This window comes from Rattus rattus, chromosome 2, assembly GCF_011064425.1.
Source record: "Rattus rattus isolate New Zealand chromosome 2, Rrattus_CSIRO_v1, whole genome shotgun sequence".
Taxonomy (NCBI): Eukaryota; Metazoa; Chordata; class Mammalia; order Rodentia; family Muridae; genus Rattus; species Rattus rattus.
The window spans coordinates 36,624,781-36,643,349 of record NC_046155.1 but is presented as its reverse complement, the minus strand read 5'-3'; the positions used below and the strand labels follow the sequence as shown (position 1 = coordinate 36,643,349).

Here is an 18,569-nt window from a genome sequence, read left to right as displayed (position 1 = left end):
CTTACAGATGCAAGTCACTGTTCACAGACACATATAACCAGGCTTGTAGAAGAGTTCTACAGATCTGAACTCAGACCCTCACACTTGAACAGCGAGTACTTTACCCACTGAGCTATCTAAATCATCTTTATTTTTAAATAGGTTCCCTGTGCCATTCTGGAGCCTTATACATGCTAGGAAAGTGTTCTGCCCCTCCTATTATTCCCTGTGTTACTTATTTAAGTCTCAAAACTGCTCAAAAGATTAGATATTTTTACATAAGCAGTTTACCCATTAAGATTTTGTGAGGAGGATAAGGTCCCTCTCAATGGTAGGGCACTCCCTCACGTGCTCACAGGGAGCCAGGAAGGTGACTTAACAGATAAAGGCACTTCCTACCTAGCCTGACGACCTAAGTTCAATCCCTGGAACTCACTCGATGGAAGGAGAACCAGCAATCAGAACTTGTCCTCTGATCTACACACATAAATAAATGTAAAAAATAAAGTATTAAGTGTGAACTTACATCAGAATCTAAGTTTTTACTCTTAAAAAATTGATATTTTTAGATTTTACTCAATGCAAGTTGAATCTCCCTCACCATAATGTTCTTTTTCTGTTTTCTGTGGGTTTTTTTTTTTAATTTCTTCTCTTCATTTGTTTTGTTTGCTTGAGACAAGTTTCACACAATTCAGGCTGGCCTCAAGCTCCCTAAGTCTTTAAATTCCTGATAGTCTTGCTTTTCTCTCTAAAGTGCTTAGGTTACAGGCAAAGGCCACCACACTTAACTTTTTAAACTTTTTTTATGTATGAGTGTTTCCCTGAGTGCCTGGTACCTGAGGATGCCAGAAGAGGGCACTAGATCTTCTGGAACTGGAGTTACAAATGGCTGTGGGCTGCCCAATATGGATGCTGGGACCTGAACCCTGGGCCTCTGCAACAGAGCAGTTGCCCTTAACTCTCCCCAGCCTGTTTTTTTTTCATTGTCTTACTTTCATCCCAGTAACTGAGTTACAAGAACTGTGGAGTGTGTGGAGACTATAAAACCGCACAATTATTTTAGAATATATCATTAAGGCCAGGGACAATGGCTTGGTCCTGTAAGCCCAGCACTTGGGACACTGAGAAAGGAGGATTGCTAGTCCTGCCCACTACAGGTGTGACATTGTCTCAGAAACCAGACAAATAGGCTGGAGAAACGGCCCAGAGGTTAAGAGTTCACGTTGATCTTCAAGAGGACCTGGGTTTATGTTCTTCTTTTTTTTTTTTTAACATTTCTTTTTTTTTTTTTTCTTTTTTTCCGGAGCTGGGGACCGAACCCAGGGCCTTGTGCTTGCTAGGCAAGCGCTCTACCACTGAGCTAAATCCCCAACCCCCGGGTTTATGTTCTTGACATATTTGGAGGTTCACAATCACGTAACTCCAGCTCCAGGGGATCTGACACTCTTTTCTGTCCTTTGTGTCCTTTTCTGTCACACTCATGTCATCTACAGTCATACACACACTACATTTTTTTATAAAATCAGACAAACACATCCAGGTATAGTAGCACAAGCCTGCAATCCCAAGTCAGGAGGTAGAGGCAAAAGGATTAGGAAATCAACATCATTCTGACCTACCCACTGAGTTGCAAGCCACCCTAGGCTACTAACGGCCTTGTTTCAAAACAAAAAACAGGCACATGTTTATAAGCCAACCACTTGGGAGGCAAATGCAGGAGGATTGAAATAAATCCTGCCCAATTCATGATTTTAATTATTCCAGAGGCTGCGTATATAGTTCAGTAAAGAGGTACCTGTCTAACAAGACTCCATGTTCAATTCCTAGCACTGTAATAAAAACCACTGTGCTCGGAGGGCAACTTAAAAGAGTTTGTTCTCTTTCCCAGGACCAAACTCAAGTTCAACAAACTTGGTGGCACATGCCTTAACCAACTAAGCTGCCTTGATAAAATTCCCAATTACACACTAATTTTTGAGACAGTCTCTCTCTACATAATAGCCACTGGCTGGATTAGAATTAACTATGCATACCACTTTACCTTCTGATGTGTAGCAATCTTCCCACCTCTGTTTCCAAGTATTCACGACTAAGCCAAGCCAAGACTACGTGTTCCTTCACAAGACTTCAGGAAAGTAAATTCTACACAGCTTTTAATTATTTGAGAGGCTGGGTCAAGCTCAGTAATGAGGTGTTTACCTACCAAACCAAAGCCCATGTTCACTCCCTAGCTCTTTCTTTAAGACAGTTTCTCTGAGTAGCCTTTGGCTATCCTGGTACTCACTCTGTTTGAGACCGGGTTACCCTCAAACTCAAATCCACTTGCCTCTGCTTCCCAAGTGCTGGGATTAAAAGTGTGTACCAGCACCCCCTGGCTAAAACTCTTTTATGTTTCAACATTTCATCTGAAATGTTGTTCAAAAGTTGTTTCACAAACCAGGTGTACTATAATCTCAAAACTCAAGCAAGAAGTTAAACCAGAACAATCTTGAATTTAAGGATAGCCTGGGCTATCTAGTAAGACCTCTCTAAAACAAACAAGAGCTGGGAATTAGCTCAAGGGTAGTGGTGTTTGTCTAGTATGAGTAAGACCTGAGTTCTACCCCAGCACAAGAAAAAAGAAGTTGTTGTCATAAAATTGACACCAAGAGGAACCCTCAAGGGACAGGCTTTAGAGGAATTAATTATATTAGCTTTTTAACTTCAGCTTCCATTCCAAAAGCTGAAGCTGTGACTTTAATGTCACTTTAAGGGTTTTCTCCATCTATCTATTCCACAGTTACATAGAAAAGTCTTATCATTCTATCTATAGGACGTGATCAAACACTTACCCTAGAATTCAGGGCTCTATTTAGTCCCAACCTGTTTTCAGGTAGCATCATCCCTACTCCTCCGTGCAAGCTAGTCCACTGAGAACCATGAGCCTCTCTGGGGTTCCAAGAGTGTGCCACTATACCCTGCTCTTGTTGGTTTAATGTGATAATCTCCAGATCTACCCATGTTCCTGAAAATGATATCATTTCATCCTTTAAAACTATACAGGTAATATATTTCTTTTATCCAGTCATCTGTTGAAGGACATCTAACACAGCCTTTTCTCCAGACAGGGACTTACTAGATAGCCCAAGCTGGCCTTGAACTCATTCACATTAACCTAGGCTGTTCTTAACACTATGGTCTTCCTGCCTCAGCCTTCCAAGTAACTGGGATGGCATACCTGTCCAACCTGGCCAGGCTTTGCAGTTAATAGTTATGGAGCATACATTATGTGCTAGACACAATGCTAGCAGCTCTCCACATATTTAATTTTTTGTTGGTTTTGAAATAAAAATGTTTTTGGGGGGGGTTTGTTTTTAAAGATTTATTCATTTATTATATATAAGTACACTGTAGCTGTCTTCAGATACACCAGAAGAGGGCATCGGATCCCATTACAGATGGTTGTGAGCCACCATGTGGTTGCTGGGAATTGAACTCAGGACCTCTGGAAGAGCAGTCGGTGCTCTTAACCGCTGAGCCATCTCTCCAGCCCGCTTTTTTTGTTTTTTACTTTATTTTTTAGACAGGGTTTGACCATGTAGTTCAAACTGGCTGGAACTGCCTATGTAGCCCAAGCTAGGCTTAAACTCCTGATCCTCCTTTCTCAGCCTTCTGAATGTCTCTCTGGATTACAGAGAGTCTCTCGGTGGGATGTCCTAAAAAAAAGCATGACGATCTCCCAGAAGATGGCTCATCAAAGCCCAGTGCAGTGGCACATCCTGACAATTCCAGCACTAGAGGTGGAAGCAGGAGGATCCTAAGTTCAAGGTCATCCTCTGTTCTATGGTGAACTCAAGGCCAACTGGGGCCACGGGAGACCTTGTCTAAAAGTAAAAAGACAACTGATGCAACAGACTGAGAGAAAAGGCTAGTTGACTGGAGGCAATGAAGCAAACTGTTTGTGACCATCTCTGCATTAGCAGTCAGCAATTAGGAGTTCTACACAATCTGATGAATCATAGAAATCACCACAAAAACGACAGGGTCTGTGTATCTGTCCTGGTAACTCTGGGATCCTTTCATCTGATGCCAAGTAGTGTCTGTATAGTATTAGTGCCTTTCTTACATGGGGAATTAGACTTTACCAAACTCCTTCACTTTTACAATCTGACGTGATGCTAATAGCTTATGCAGTAACTAGACAGGACAGAGCCCTCACTTCCCTTTCACAGGTTGTATACCTGTGCTTACCCCTCAGCACCAGAAAGTGAGCAGTGGTGACTGAAATCCAGCCCATACTCTTCTATGCAAGGACAGGAACCTTATTGTAGAGCTGCACCCTGAAGGGGCAATCTAAAACAGGATGCATGAATACATATGAGAGTTCCCTACAATGGGAAAGTGGGGGGTAAGCTCAGAAGGGTAGAAATCACAGTTCCTACACGGGACATCTGGACTTCCCCTAGGGTGTTGAGAGACCTTGGGTTTGATCTCCATCATACAGAAGGAGATAGATCAAGAAGAGATGGTAATTCAATTCTCTTAATTGACCTGTGAGTTTGTTTTTGAGACAGGGTCTCAATATATAGAGCAGGCTAGCCTTGAATTCACTCATAGAGGTCTACCCATCTCAGCCTCCTGAATGCTGGGCTTAAAGGTGTATGCCACCTATCAACTTTGTTTTGTTACTCACACTATAACTCACGCAGCAGTTGCATTTATTGTAGGCCATCTTTGTCTAGTATTGAAGATTGGCTTCTTTAGGTTTTTGCTTTAACCAACCACATGAACCAAAATCCAGATGTGTTTTTACATTTTGTTTATTTGTTTGAGACAGTATTACACTAAATGATCCCAAAAGGCCTCAAAATCACAAGTCTCCTACCTCAGCCTCCTGAGGGCTAGGATTACAGGCAAGTGCCACCGTGCCTGACTCTGACTGATATTTTCTTGGAGGTATCCGAGAAACAAACATGTGTGGCAACTACCTCTGCTACCATTTTGGAAAAAATAGGATACCTGCCAAAATGCTAACCAGAAAATGATGTCATCACAGTAGTAGGGGATCAACTTAATATTGTAAGAGCTGACATGTGGGAAGGGCATGAGATTATCAAATTTCATTCTCATCAGGTATAGTGGCACATGACTGCAATAACAGCTCACACAAAAGGATCAGGAACTTAAGGATAGTCTTGGCTCTCCCGAGTGAGTGTGAGACAAGTCTGAGATAAACAAGACCCTGTCTCAAAAAAAAATAAATAAATAAATAAAGTATATCTCCATCTTAATGTATATGCATAGTTATTCCCACTACCACTTGCCTGGACCTGCATAGTAACAGTAACCAGGCAGCTCTCTGTTACTACCTGATACACTGGCCTCTTGCAGAGAAAGCAATATCCTGGTCTTCCTAAAAACAACAAAAATCTCTCTAGGAGCAGTGGTGAACCCTGTATTCCCAAGTACTAAGAGACTAGAGTAAGAGGATTACTTGAGCCCAGGAATTTGAGGCCAGCCCAGGTTGGCCTTGAGCTTACTCTGTAGACTAGGTGAGCCTTGAACTTGGTGCTCCTCTTGCCTGAGCTCCCCAAATGACTTTGATGACCAGACTGTGCGATCAGGCCACTAACAGATTATAACTTTGGGAAGCAAAGGTGCCTGAACTTATACACAGACAATATGCCTAACAGATCCATGTTCTCAGTTTCTTAGTTAGAATATTCCTCTAAGAATAAAATGGTGGGGGCTGGGGGTTTAGCTCAGTGGTAGAGCGCTTACCTAGGAAGCGCAAGGCCCTGGGTTCGGTCCCCAGCTCAAAAAAAAAGAACCTAAAAAAAAAAAAAAAAAAAAAAAAAAAAAGAATAAAATGGTGACAGTTTTAACAGCTGCTGTATCTAATTTCCAAAATTATGTTAGTGTGTATAAACGCAATTTTAACAAACTAAAGCAGTAAGGGTCAATGTTTACAGTCTAAAGTTAATACTGGAAAGAGCTGAACTCTCTAGAAATTCTATACTGAGAATAGAGTCTTAGCGCTTTCTCTTGATCAGTCCACTAGTGGAGAAATAGGATCTTACTATCCACATACTTTTTTTTTTTTTTTTTTTGAGCTCTATTATGTAGTCCTGACTGGCCTTAAACTCCCAGAGACTCACCTGCCTCTGCCTCCCATTTATTGAATTAAAGACATGCACCACCACATCTGGCTCCAGAAACTTCTTATACCTCTTCTTCCTACAGACTGTATTTCCTACTTCTGGAACAGAAGACAGTAAGGAATGCTTCAACTACCACAGGATGTAGATATTTTTAATAGTTTCTTTTTCTTTTTCGTTTATTAGCTTTAAACTTTTGTATATAGAGAATTACTTCAACATCTGTTAATGATGCTTATAATAGCCAACATCATACGCTACGTAAGAATTTATGCCTTAGGGCAGTGGTTTTCAACCTGTAGGTTTCAACCCTCTTGGCAAACCTCTATCTTCAAAATTATGATTCATAACAGTAAAAAAATTACAGTTATAAAGTAGCATTGAAAATAATTTTGGGGGGGTCCCCACAACATGAGGAACTGTCCAAATGGGCTGCAGGACCACTGTCTTAGGGAGTTAATCTTCACATTACCTTAAATAATAAAAGTTATCATTCTTTTACTTGAGTTTTCATTTCTTTCTGTTTTATTGTGTGTGGGCGGGGGGGGTGAGTAGAGGAAGGGAAGGAAGGAGATGACAAGGTAAGAAGGGAAGGAAGGAGAGAGAGAGCTAGGAAGTTCTCTCCCTCCAGCACCTGAGTCCTGGGCACTGAACTCAGATCAAGTTTAGCAGCCAGTGACTTTAACTGTTGAGTCATCCCTGTTTGTTCTGTTTTAAGGAAACTCGGACGTAGGAATGATAGATAAAGGCCGAAGAGATGTCCAACAGTTAAAGTTACTTGCTGTTCTTCAGAGTACCTGAGTCTCTCCATAACACCCCTATAAAAAGTGAAGCATGATGGGACATGTTCATAACCCTACTGCTGGGGAAGGGAGATCAGAGGATTCCTGGGCCTGCTGGCCTAGCCTAATTAGTGAATCCTATGTACTGGTGAGGGATCCTACCTCACAACCTCCTGGAACTCCAGCTCCAGAGGACCCTATACCTCAGTCCTGCTCTGGCACCCACATACATATGTATACACACACACACACACACACACACACACACACACACACACACACACAAATTATTAAATAAAAATCAAAAGGGGCTGAGGACATAGCACAATAGTATAGTACTTTTCAGCATATACAAGAGTTAAATATATTTTAAGTTTATTTATTAAAACATTTTGAGTATTTTTGGTTTCGTTTGGTTTTTTTGAGGTGGGGGGTCTCATGTAGCCCAGGTTAGCCTCAAACTAACTATATAATTGAGACAGTCCTGAATCCCTGATCCTCCTACTATTCCAGTGCTTGGCAACAGCAAGCACCCTCCCCTCTAAACTGTCCTACCAGCCCACCCCCATCATTTTATTGAACATTTATCATACATATATTTATATCATATATATGCATATATATGCATATATATTAGCAGCATCCTCCCTAGATTTGGAGATTACGTATGTGTGTCAAACACAGTCAACTTGAAGAACTTCCCTTTAGGACTGGATATTCCTAACTCAGGTACTTTTCCTGCTGCAGTTAGGACTGGACATTTCCTCCAAAGGGCCTTGCTGTCTTTATTGGAAACAGCACCAACCATATCTCCACTGTTCTGAGGTGCCCTGCCTAAAGCACTCTGAGCAGAGAGACAGAGAATAACCAGGGGCCTTAAGTTCTTACAACATTCTACAGCTTCTCTAGCCTGAATCACCCAACTGAGCAAAAACAAACAGCCCCAAAGGCTCGTGAACCACATGCTCAGGTTTAGTCAGTTATTGATGGCCAATTTCTGTGTTAGTTACTTCTGCATCACTGTGACCAAAATAACCTAACAGAAACCACTTCATGGAGGAAAGGGTTATTTTGGCTCATGTTTTCATCAGTTTAAGTCAATCACAGCAGGGACGGCATTACAGAGCTCACAGCAAGCACGTGGCAGAAATGCCTCACATAGTATTGGACAGGAAGTAGAGGCCACAGCCAGAACAGGGGCAGGGATCATCTCCATTGGACCATTTACCCCTAGAGACCTACTTCCACCAGGCAGGATCCACCTCTTAAAAGCAAAATAGCATCATGAGTAGCATCGTGAGTCCATTTTAAAGAAACTTACATGGAGACTAAGAAGGTGTATTCTATATTGGTGGAGTGGAATATTTTATGGACATCTATAAGGACTTTTGGGTCAATGGTTAACGATGATATTTCTGGGTTTTTTGTTTTTGCTTCTTTGTTTTTGTTTTGTTTGCTGAAAGACATGTCCGTTGAGGAAAGTAGAGTATTAAAACCACCTGCAATTACAATGTTGGAGTTAATCTATGGCTTAGTCTCTAGCAATGTTGGTTTTATGGAGTTAAGTACTCCCAAATTTGTATGTTTATATGTAATGTGTGTATATCTGGAGCTGTAATCTCCTCCTGGCCTGGCTCTCTCTCTGCTAGGTTGTGTCACTGCTGTTGCCAACCCAACTCCACCAAACTGGACTGCTGTCATGGCGCTTGTATACACACACAGTCTTTGATGAACTCTTCCTAATTACTGGATGTTTAATTTCTTAGTTTTCAGATGTTATTCACTGCTTTTGTTAAACTGGTTCCTTTGTGTTTTATTTCACTTTCCATCTTGGTTGTACGGACATTTGACCTGTGAGTGTGTGAGTATGGATGCATGCCTACGGAGGACACATATGGAGATCAGAGTTAACTCTCTCCTTGTCCCCTGGCATCTAAGCATTGGGAAGGAAAGCCTCCAATGTCACTGTTCTCACGTAGCCCAACTAATGTTGAACTTAGTATACAGCTGAGGCTAACTTTGAACTTCTAATTCTCCTGCCTCAACTCCCCAGTGCTATGATTAGTAGAGTCCACCACCATACCTAGGATTTATGTTGATGGCATTAATCCTAGGGCACTGTGCATGTTTGGAAAATATTTGACAAATTGAGTTATATTCCCAACTTTATTTTGTTCCTTTTGATGTCTTTATAAATGAAACTTCTTTTCCTTACTTTTATTCCTGTATTGGTCACTGCTAATGTACAGATATACAACAGATCTTCCATTTTGATCTTATAACCTTTAGTCTTGTTAAACTTACATTTTGGTTCTAATATTTGTTTTGTGTAACTCCTTGAATTTTTTTTTCATTTAAGTTTTCAAGGTGTTCTGTTTTGAGAGAGGGTCTGACTATATACACCAAGCCAGCCTAGAACTCACAGAATACCTGTCTGTGCTTCCTGAGCCCCATCATGCCAAGGCCTTGTTAAAGATGTTTAATACAGTTTAAACACAAAGGCAAAGGGAAAGGTTCTCAGAAAGACAGGCACACCCACAGGGCAGGCATGCGTTCCCCTCACAGCGAGCAGCAGAAAGACACACTCAGAATCAGCTCTTTTGAGTTTTTAAGCATAAAATCATTTCATCAGCAAATAAAATAGTTTTTCTTCTTCCTTTCCAATACGGATGCTGCATTAGTCTGTTTGTCTGTTGCTGTGATAAAATACTGACCAAAGACAACTTGGAGAGAGGAGGGCTTACTTGGCTGCCATGTCCCAATCACAGCCATCATCATCTTAAGAGAAGAGTCGGGAACCATGGGAGAGAGCGGCTTACTGACTTGCTTTGCTCTGAAACTCCACAAGCCAGACCCCATCCCCTGCACCTCTCTCCACATTCCTATCTTCCAAGTTCTCATAACAGCTCATTAAGTTCTGAGAATTCAATGGCCTTTTCCAGCCCAAAGCTTCAGAGGCTCCCACAATCTTCCCAAAAAAACGAAATAGTCAGCAACAGCCCAATTTCTGTTCTAGTTTGCATCTGTCACTATGATTAAACAGCATGACCAAAAGCAACTTGGGGAGGTGTCATAGTTGGGGTTTCCATTGCCGTAAAGAGACACCATGACCAAGGACAACATTTAACTGGGGCTGGCTTACTGGTTCTGAGGGTCAGTCCATTATCACCATGGCAGGAAGCATGGCAGCATGCAGGCAGGCGTGGTGCTGGAGAAGGAGCTGATAGTTCTACATCTTGTCCCAAAGGGAACCAGGAGAAGACTGAATCTCTCAGGCAGTTAGGAGGAGGGTCTCATTGCCCAGCCCTACAGTGACATACGTCCTCCAACAAGGCCACACCTACTTCAACAAGGCCACACCTACTAATAGTGTCATTTCCTAGGTCAAGCATATTCAAACCATCACAGAAGGAAAGTATTTATTTCTCTTTACATGTTATAATCCATCATCAAAGGATGTTATGATGGTCTGAATATGCTCAGGGCAGGGAGTGGCACAATTAGAAGGTGTGGCCCTGTTGGAGTAGGTGTGTCACTGTGGGTGTGGGTTATAAGACTCTCATCCTAGCTGCCTAGAAGTCAGTATTCTACTAGCTGCCTTGGGATGAAGATGTAGAGCTCTCAGTTCTGCCTGCACCGTGCCTGCCTGCATGCTGCCATGCTCCCACCTTGACGATACTGAACTGAATCTCTGAACCTGTATGCCAGCCCCATTTAAATGTTTTTATATTTGCCTTGGTCATAGTGTCTGTTCACAGCAGTAAAACCCTAACTAAGACAGAAATCAAAGCATGAATTCAAATAAAAACTCAGGAGTCAGGAACTGTAGCAGAGACAAGGGCATGAGGGGAAGGATTATGGGAGGGGGCAGTGAGCAGGATGTAAAGTAAATAAGCAACAAAAAAATCCGAAATGTTGATTGATTTTTCTAATTTTTCAGCAAATTATCTCCAAATCCTGGGTAGCATGAGGCTGCAGTGTGCATTTTCTTTGTAAACACTATCTTCTCCCTCTAACAGTCTAATTTTACTTCTCCATGGCACCTCCTGTTTCAGGTTCACTGGCATCGTTAGCCCTTCCAACAGAGGCTCTCACTGTCTCTGAATGGGGCACTCAATGTTGGTGAGAGTATAAGATTAACAGTAAAAGAAAACCCAGGTCTGAGATGAGAGTCCACTGGTTCAAGTACTAGGTTCAATGCCCAGGATCAAAACCCAGAACAAACCAAGAAAAACTCCTAGATTCTAAGGATTCTAACGGTTTCAGATGAAAGAAGGCAAATCAAAAGCCACTTTAATCCATATTATATACAGGCTACTGAAAAATGAATATCTTTTTATTGCTCACTATCATTTGAGAGATTTATTTTTTGAAACAGGGTGTTGTTACGCAACCCAGGCTGCCCCCTGAGTGCTAGAATTATAAGGCCTGACCCACCACTTCTGGCTAGCCTTCTGAAACCTCTGTGTTCACTAGCAATCTACCTGCTTCTATCCCCCTTGCCTTGAGAGGAGGGGGAGTCAGTGCACACCACTGCCGCTGGCTAACATGCTGTAGACGCAGGAATGGATATGCATCATACCCATCACAGACTGACAACACACTATGAATATTAAAGTGCAAAGACTAACAAAACGGATAGTTTTGGTTCTAATGTTTAATGCACGCACTCTGTGGTAACTATATGACCATTAATGCTGTCTGAGCCCAATGCTTTGAACGATGCTCATGTGCAGGGAAGTTTATCTGCAGTTGCTGATGCCATTGGTGTAAATGTTAATGCAATGGAAAATGCACATATTCTCTGGAAAAGGTTTGGGGAAATTCCAGGTCTACAAGACCACATTTTGGATGGCGCTATGGAGCACATGGCTGTTTGAAAAAGGAAATTATTTTCCATATACATTTTCTCATAAGTTGACAATCCAGCCTATAATGGAACCACAAGAGACTAATACAAGAAGATTGCTCAGAGCTCAAGGCCAGGCTGGGCTACACAGTGAGTTCCAGGCCAGCCTAGACTACAGAGTAAAACTTGTCTAAACAGTCTAAATAATTGGACAGTGTCTCATACCTTTAATTCCAGCACATGGGAGACAAAGGCAGGCAAATCTCTTGGGTTGGAGGCGAGCCTGGTCTACTGAGTTCTAGAACAGTCAAGGCAGAGAAACTGTATCTTGAAAGAAAACACACACACACACACAGAAAACAAAATCAAAATAGCTAAATAAAATGGACATTCCAGGGCTAAGCTATAGAAAGGAAAATATACTAAAATGCCCTATAATTCTTTCCTTTCCGTATTGGCTAGTTTGATGTCAACTTGCCACAAGGTAGAGTCATAAGAGAGAAGGGAATCTCAATTGAGAAAATGCCTCCACAAGATCCAGCTGTAAGGAATCTCCTTAATGGCTGATTGATGGGGGAGAGCCCAGCCTATTGTAGGTAGTGTTATCCCTGGGCTGTGGTCTTGTGTTCTATAAAAAAGCGAGCAGGCTGGCAAACCATGAGGTACAAGCCAGGAAGCATCACCGCTCCATGGCCTCTGTATTAGCCCCTGCTTCCAGGTTCCTGCCCTTACTGCTTTGGATGATCAACTGATACATGCAACGGTGAATCTTCAAGAACTAGTAGTGAGCAAACCAAACATGATGGCACATGCTTAATTACCTCAATCTAGGGAGGAGAGACAAAGTATCATAAATTTGAGGCCAGCCTGGACTAGAATAAGACCTTATTAGAAAGAAAGAGAGTAGTCCTACATAGTGACACATGCTTTTAGTCCCAGCACTCAGATGACAGAGGTAGGTGGGTCTTTGTGCATTTGAGGCCAGCCTGGTCTACAGAGTAAGTACCAGGTCAGCCAGAGCTACAGAGAGAAACCCTGTCTCAAAAAACAAACAAAAGAACAAACAAAATAAAGACAACAGTCCAGGGTAGACAGTTTAATTCCACTAAAGGACACACTGATCAAAATTTCCAGGACAAACCTCTAGCTATAAACTAACCCAATTTCCTACACAGTAGGTCTGTTTCTCATGTCAGGCATAGCCCACCCATTTGAGTTTCCATCTCTCCTAAGGGCAAAATTCCTAACAGGAGCATGTGGAACCCTTTATTACCGGTCACTTGAACTTTAGGGATCAAAGTGACTTTAAAATCTTTGTTTCAATGTCTTTTATTCATCAAAGACCTTTCCTCATGGGGCATTTACACATGTTCTTCAGCCTGAGTACTCTTTCCTCTCTTTTCCAGTTAATGGCTGCTCCTCTTCTGTCCTTGGTTTCCAGACAGTTCCTCAGAAAAGCTTGCCCTGGCCTCCCTGTCAAACCCTTAATTATAATTCCTTGTAAGTGCTCAACTCCAAGTCACTGTTTACGATGGTTCTCCCACCAATCAGTAGACCTCACAAAGGCAGGCTGTACTTGGTTTTACTTCTCACTGTACTCCCACTGCTGAGTTACATCAAGGCCCTTTCATCATTTCATACATTGTCAGACAAATATTTTCCCACTTATGCAACAGAAACCTACAACTTGAATCAGAGAGGTTAAATCCTGTCTTTACATCTTTACACCCAAATTCAGACTCGATCTCCTCTGTCTCTTCAGTGTCATAAGGTAGTGCCATATCCCAAGATATTCTCTTAACATGGCAACCCACCTGGGTCTTCTATAAACTTGTGAGTCCCTTTGTATTTCTATGCTAAGTTGGTGACTTTCCATACACTGCCACATTATCATTGCATCATGGTTTATGTCTGAGTACCTTTTCATTTAGTAAGCACAAACATTTTCTGGGCTCCTAAAGGGTAATTACAGTTTAATTTGCTATTCTAGTGCCCATTTACATTATGAATTCTCTAAGCACATCTGCTGAAGGAATTAACTAAGAACTTCCCATAGCCTGAAATGAGGGCTCAGCCCACAGCTTATGACCAACCTTGGCAATTGACAGTTCCTTGGAGGATGCCTGAAGATGTCAGATTATTTCTCTAAAAACCATCATTACCCCTTTGGCAGACAGTTCAAAACAAGTATGACAGAAGAACAGCAAATCATTCATTATTTCACATTTCTGGATATATTTAGAATAGTTCCTAACCAAGTATTTTTAAATATAGAATATTATTATATTCTATAACTCTTAAGGATAATCAACATTGTCAACTTTTATTCTTCTCACCTGAGGTATAGAAAATCTTCTTACATTTTCAGTAAATTAATTTCTGCTAAAATTATAGCAATAGACAAAAAACAATGTCTATGGTCATGCTGGTTACTCCCTTGGCTAACTACCATTCACCACAGACTATTTGTGTATGAAATACATGTATATTGTTTTTGATGGTGGTATTTGACAGCACTTACTGTGGTGGTCAGAGGACAGAGTTCTTTCTGTCTGCCATGTGGGTCCCAGGGACCCAACTCAGGTGGCCAGGCCCAGCATGTACTCAGACCAGTTTTAATTTCTTTTTTTTTTTTTTTTTTTTTTTTTTTTGGTTCTTTTTTTTCGAGCTGGGGACCGAACCCAGGGCCTTGTGCTTCCTAGGTAAGTGCTCTACCACTGAGCTAAATCCCCAGCCCCCCAGTTTTAATTTTCTAATTCAGTTTTTGAAGATAGATTCTCCCATTAGCCGGGCCTTGAACTTCTGACCTTGCTGTCTCTATCTAATGAAAGGAGTCTTACAATGAAAAGTGTGTACGATCTGTTTTTAAGTGATGGTAACGATCAAATTTCTCTTACTTATTATGTAGCCAAGAAGAATTTGAATTCATGACAATTCTCCTGCTTCAGTCTCCCAAGAACTGAGAGCACAGGAGTATGCTACTATGCCTAGCTCAAGCTTCTAAGGAAACACAAGCTTACTTTCTTCAAAATCTAAGAGTAGGGCTCCTCAGTGGTTAAGGTTGAAGAGAGCCTGAGTCCAATTCCTGTATCCACAGCAGGCAGCTCACAACTGCCTGTCACTCCAACTACGGGGAGTCTAACGCCCTCTTCTGCCCTCCAGAGACAGTGGAACTCATAGTTGCATACCCACACTCAGATACACAAGCATAAACACAATTAAAAAGTGATGTCTTTCTCTTTAAAAAACTGACTTAAAAACAAATTCAAAAGTAAATTATAATTCCAAATGTCTTGAGTCTCACCAAAAAGTAAGTCATAGGAAGCAAAGTTGGCAAACAATATTGAAATTCAGTCTACATGTGTGACCTACTTCAAACACAAGAATTTATAAATTCTGTTAATCGTGACTTTGACCTATACTAATCCAAAAATGAAGTCCTTACATTTCTTCCCTTTTCAGTTATATTTATTGCTTCTTTTTTTTTTTTTTATTTTAAGATTGAGCATTTGTTTCTCGGTTTTGAGACAGGTTTCGCTCTGTAGCTCAGGCTGGCCTCGAACTCATAAGCAATCCTCCTGCCTCATTTTCTTGAGTGCTCAGATTACAGATGTGAACCACAAGATCCAGCTTTATGGGCTGGAGAGATGCCTCAGCGGTTAAGAGCACTGACTGCTCTTCCAGAGGTCCTGAGTTCAATTCCCAGCAACGACATGGTGGCTCACAACCATCTGTAATGAGATCTGATGCCCTCTTCTGGTGTGTCTGAAGACAGCTACAGTGTGTTCATATACATAAAATAAATAAATAAATCTTTTTAAAAAATCCAGCTTTATATATTAGTCTCTAAGTGACTTCTATTTTTCTTTTATAAATCCTTTATTTACTGGGAAGAGATATTGCTTATGTTCCACAGTAGAATATAGGTCAGAGGGCTTTCAGCAACCTGTTCTCTCCTTCCACCATGAAGGCTGGAGTTGGGGAGGATGAACAGTTTCTGAGCTGTCTGTTAGTTTAAATGTCTATCATTCTCCTTCCCTCTCTTTTTCTTACTGTGGCCAAGGAACAAAATCCAAGGCCTTGGGCATGTTGAGCAAATGCCTTATTATCGGTACATACCCACGGTCCCTCCAGACAAAAGTTATTCTCTACTAATAAGGGTTTAAAAAAAAAAAGACAGGAAATTGACTTTTCATAAAAATATAAATATAAAATCTTTTTTTGAAAGAGGGCTAATGTAGATGGGACTTGTTATCACAGAACTATATCATACTTTAGGGTAAAATACACATTCTAAAGTAGTCTAGATGGGTCATCCCTGTAGATCTCTGAACTTGGGAGTCTCTGGCAAAAGGACTGCCACCAGTTAAAGGACACTGTGGCCTATGTAGACCAGCCTAGACTACAGGGTAAAACCCAATATTTAAAAAGGAGGAGGGAGCAGGCATGGTGGACCACACCTATTCAGGAAGTGAAGGAAGAGGGTTTCAGCAAGATGGAATATGACTGACTAGTCATCTAGTTCCAGGCCAGACTGTGCTGTCAGATCCCCAAGAAAACATATGAAACAAACAACATTTTTTTAAAAATCTGATAAATGGGAATGCCCATCAGTATAAATCACAGAGCTAGATGGATTCTGTCTATATCCAGCATGGTTAACTGCTTAAAAGAGAAATATACACAAGAAGAAGGCTTCCATAGCACACAAGGCAAAAAGTAAGTGAAATGTTAGCCTCCCTGCTAACCTACTCATTTTCCTTCCAAAGGTAGGCGGCCTATTTCTCTTCCCATGAGAAGGAATATTAACTATAGTACCCTAAAATATTTCATAAAACCAGGCTTCTAGGAGCTCTGATGTAAAGTACTTATTATCCAAGCATGAAAACCCAAGTTCCAGCCCCTAGTAACACATAAATGCCAGGTATACCTGTGGCATCTGCAATCCTAGCACCAGGGAGGGCAAGGAGAGGCAGATTCCTGGGTTCTTTGAGAAACCCAGTCTGGAGAGCAATAGGTGTACGCCCACCAAAAATAATAAAAATAGCCTTGTGTGTTGGTACAAGCCTTTAATCCCAGGAGACAGAGGGAGGCAAATTTCTGTGAGTTCAAGCTCAGCCTAGGGTACCTAGTGAATTCCAGGGATGCATGGTGAGACTGTGTCTCAAAATAAAAAGACAAACAAAAATGTATATTTCAGAAATTGGAGGCCAAATAAATGTATTTTATTTATTTATCCTGACCATGTACAAAAATAGATTTACACAGACAAGAGCTGGTTTAAAAAAAAAACAAACCTACATTAAGCAAGAATTTTGAAAACATGTTGGTTCTGGGTGTGGTGGGCCATACATATATAATTCCAGATCTGGGGAGCTCTAGACAGGAGGATCAGGAAGTTGAGTCATCCTTGTGCTGCAGATATACAGTCCGTGCCAAAGAAAAACTAAAACAAGCAAAAGCAGGTTTGACGGTTACTGTTTTGAGATAGGGTCTCTCTCTGTAACCTGGACTAATTATGAATTTGTGAAGAACCTCCCAGATCTGCTGGCCATGTCTATGCGGTTTTTTGTTTGTTTGTTTGTTCTTTTGAGACAGACTCGAACTCACTAGTAGTAGAAGATGACCTTGAACTCCTAATCCTCCTGCTCCCTCCTCTCCAGTGCTGGGGTTACAGGATTAGACGCCTACCATATCCTGGCTTTTTTTTTTTTTTAAAGACTGTAGTCTAGGCTACTCTGGAATTCATTATACAGACCAGGTGGCTTCGAACTCCAGGTAATCTTTCTGTCTCAGTTTCCCAAATCTGGGATTACAGGCCTGAGAAACCATTCCAGGCTCAAATATTCCACATTTTCATTTAAAGAAACAGCAAACGCTTTGCAGAAAAAAAAAAAAATGTAGGCATAACCAAAGGAAAACTCCCAAACATCCCACCAATCACAGCACTAAACAACGCCACAGGTCGTCCAAATTACGCATTTGTTTAAATCAACAACAGCTCTTTCCTCCCTCCAAAGCCATCCCTTCCGGCGTCAGAGGAGACAGAGGGATGATTTGTGACTTCTCCCTTTTTGATCCCTCACCCCGGATCCACCTGCTTAGAAGTGTCAAGGAGACTAGAAATGGTTAACGGTGACCAGCTGCCGAAAGAAACAAACACTCCTGACAACCCACAGCTGAGCTAGCGAGGGCTGTGTTTATTCACCAGCGCGTCTCCTTTGGAGGCTGCCCGCAAGCCCTCGAAGGCTGGGCGACCGCACCTCCGAGAAGGTTCCTGGACAGGCAAAGTGGTCCTGGCGTCCCACCCCCAACCCCCACGTCCCCCCACCCCAACACACAGAGGCGCCGGTGCGAACAGTCGAGTCACCCACCCGCCCCTCCAGAGCAGCCCCGCACTAAGCCACCCTTCCCTCCCCGAAGATGGGTTCTGACGCGGCGGAGGCTGACCCGAGCGCCCGGCCTCGCGCCGCCGCGGCCCGGCGTGCTTGACCCGGCCCAGAAACTGGCCCTCCACGCCGCCACCCCTCACCTGGCTCTGTCCCACCTGAGCGCGAGAGCTGAGGGGGCAAGACGCGGAGAAGGGGCGCTGACCTTGTTGCTACTGACAGCGGAGCGCCACATGCTGCCGCTTCCCGGACAGCGGCCCGAAGGACATTTTTTTTTCCCCCTGGAGGAAGGAAACGGGAGGGCGCCGGCCCGGCGGCGGCGGGCGCGGCGGCGGGGGTCCCGGCGGGCTGTGCAGCCTCTAGCGGGGACGGTCCGAGGACTACATCTCCCAGGCTGCTCCGAGCCGCCCCTGCGTCGTGACCCCGGCGCGCA

At 42.4% G+C, this 18,569-nt stretch overlaps 1 protein-coding gene across 3 annotated transcripts in view; it reads right to left on the bottom strand.

Moving 5' to 3' along the window:
* Cpeb3 (cytoplasmic polyadenylation element binding protein 3) overlaps positions 1-18,494 on the bottom strand; it is a 177,132-nt gene extending 158,638 nt beyond the window's left edge. Inside the window, exon 1 of one of the 3 annotated variants that reach the window (XM_032891865.1) lies at positions 18,280-18,494. The gene's annotated coding sequence lies outside the window, so the exon portion shown is untranslated. The remainder of the gene's footprint in view (positions 1-18,279) is intronic. The other 2 variants (XM_032891856.1, XM_032891858.1) reach the window with 2 other exon arrangements.
* Positions 18,495-18,569: the final 75 nt, after the last annotated feature.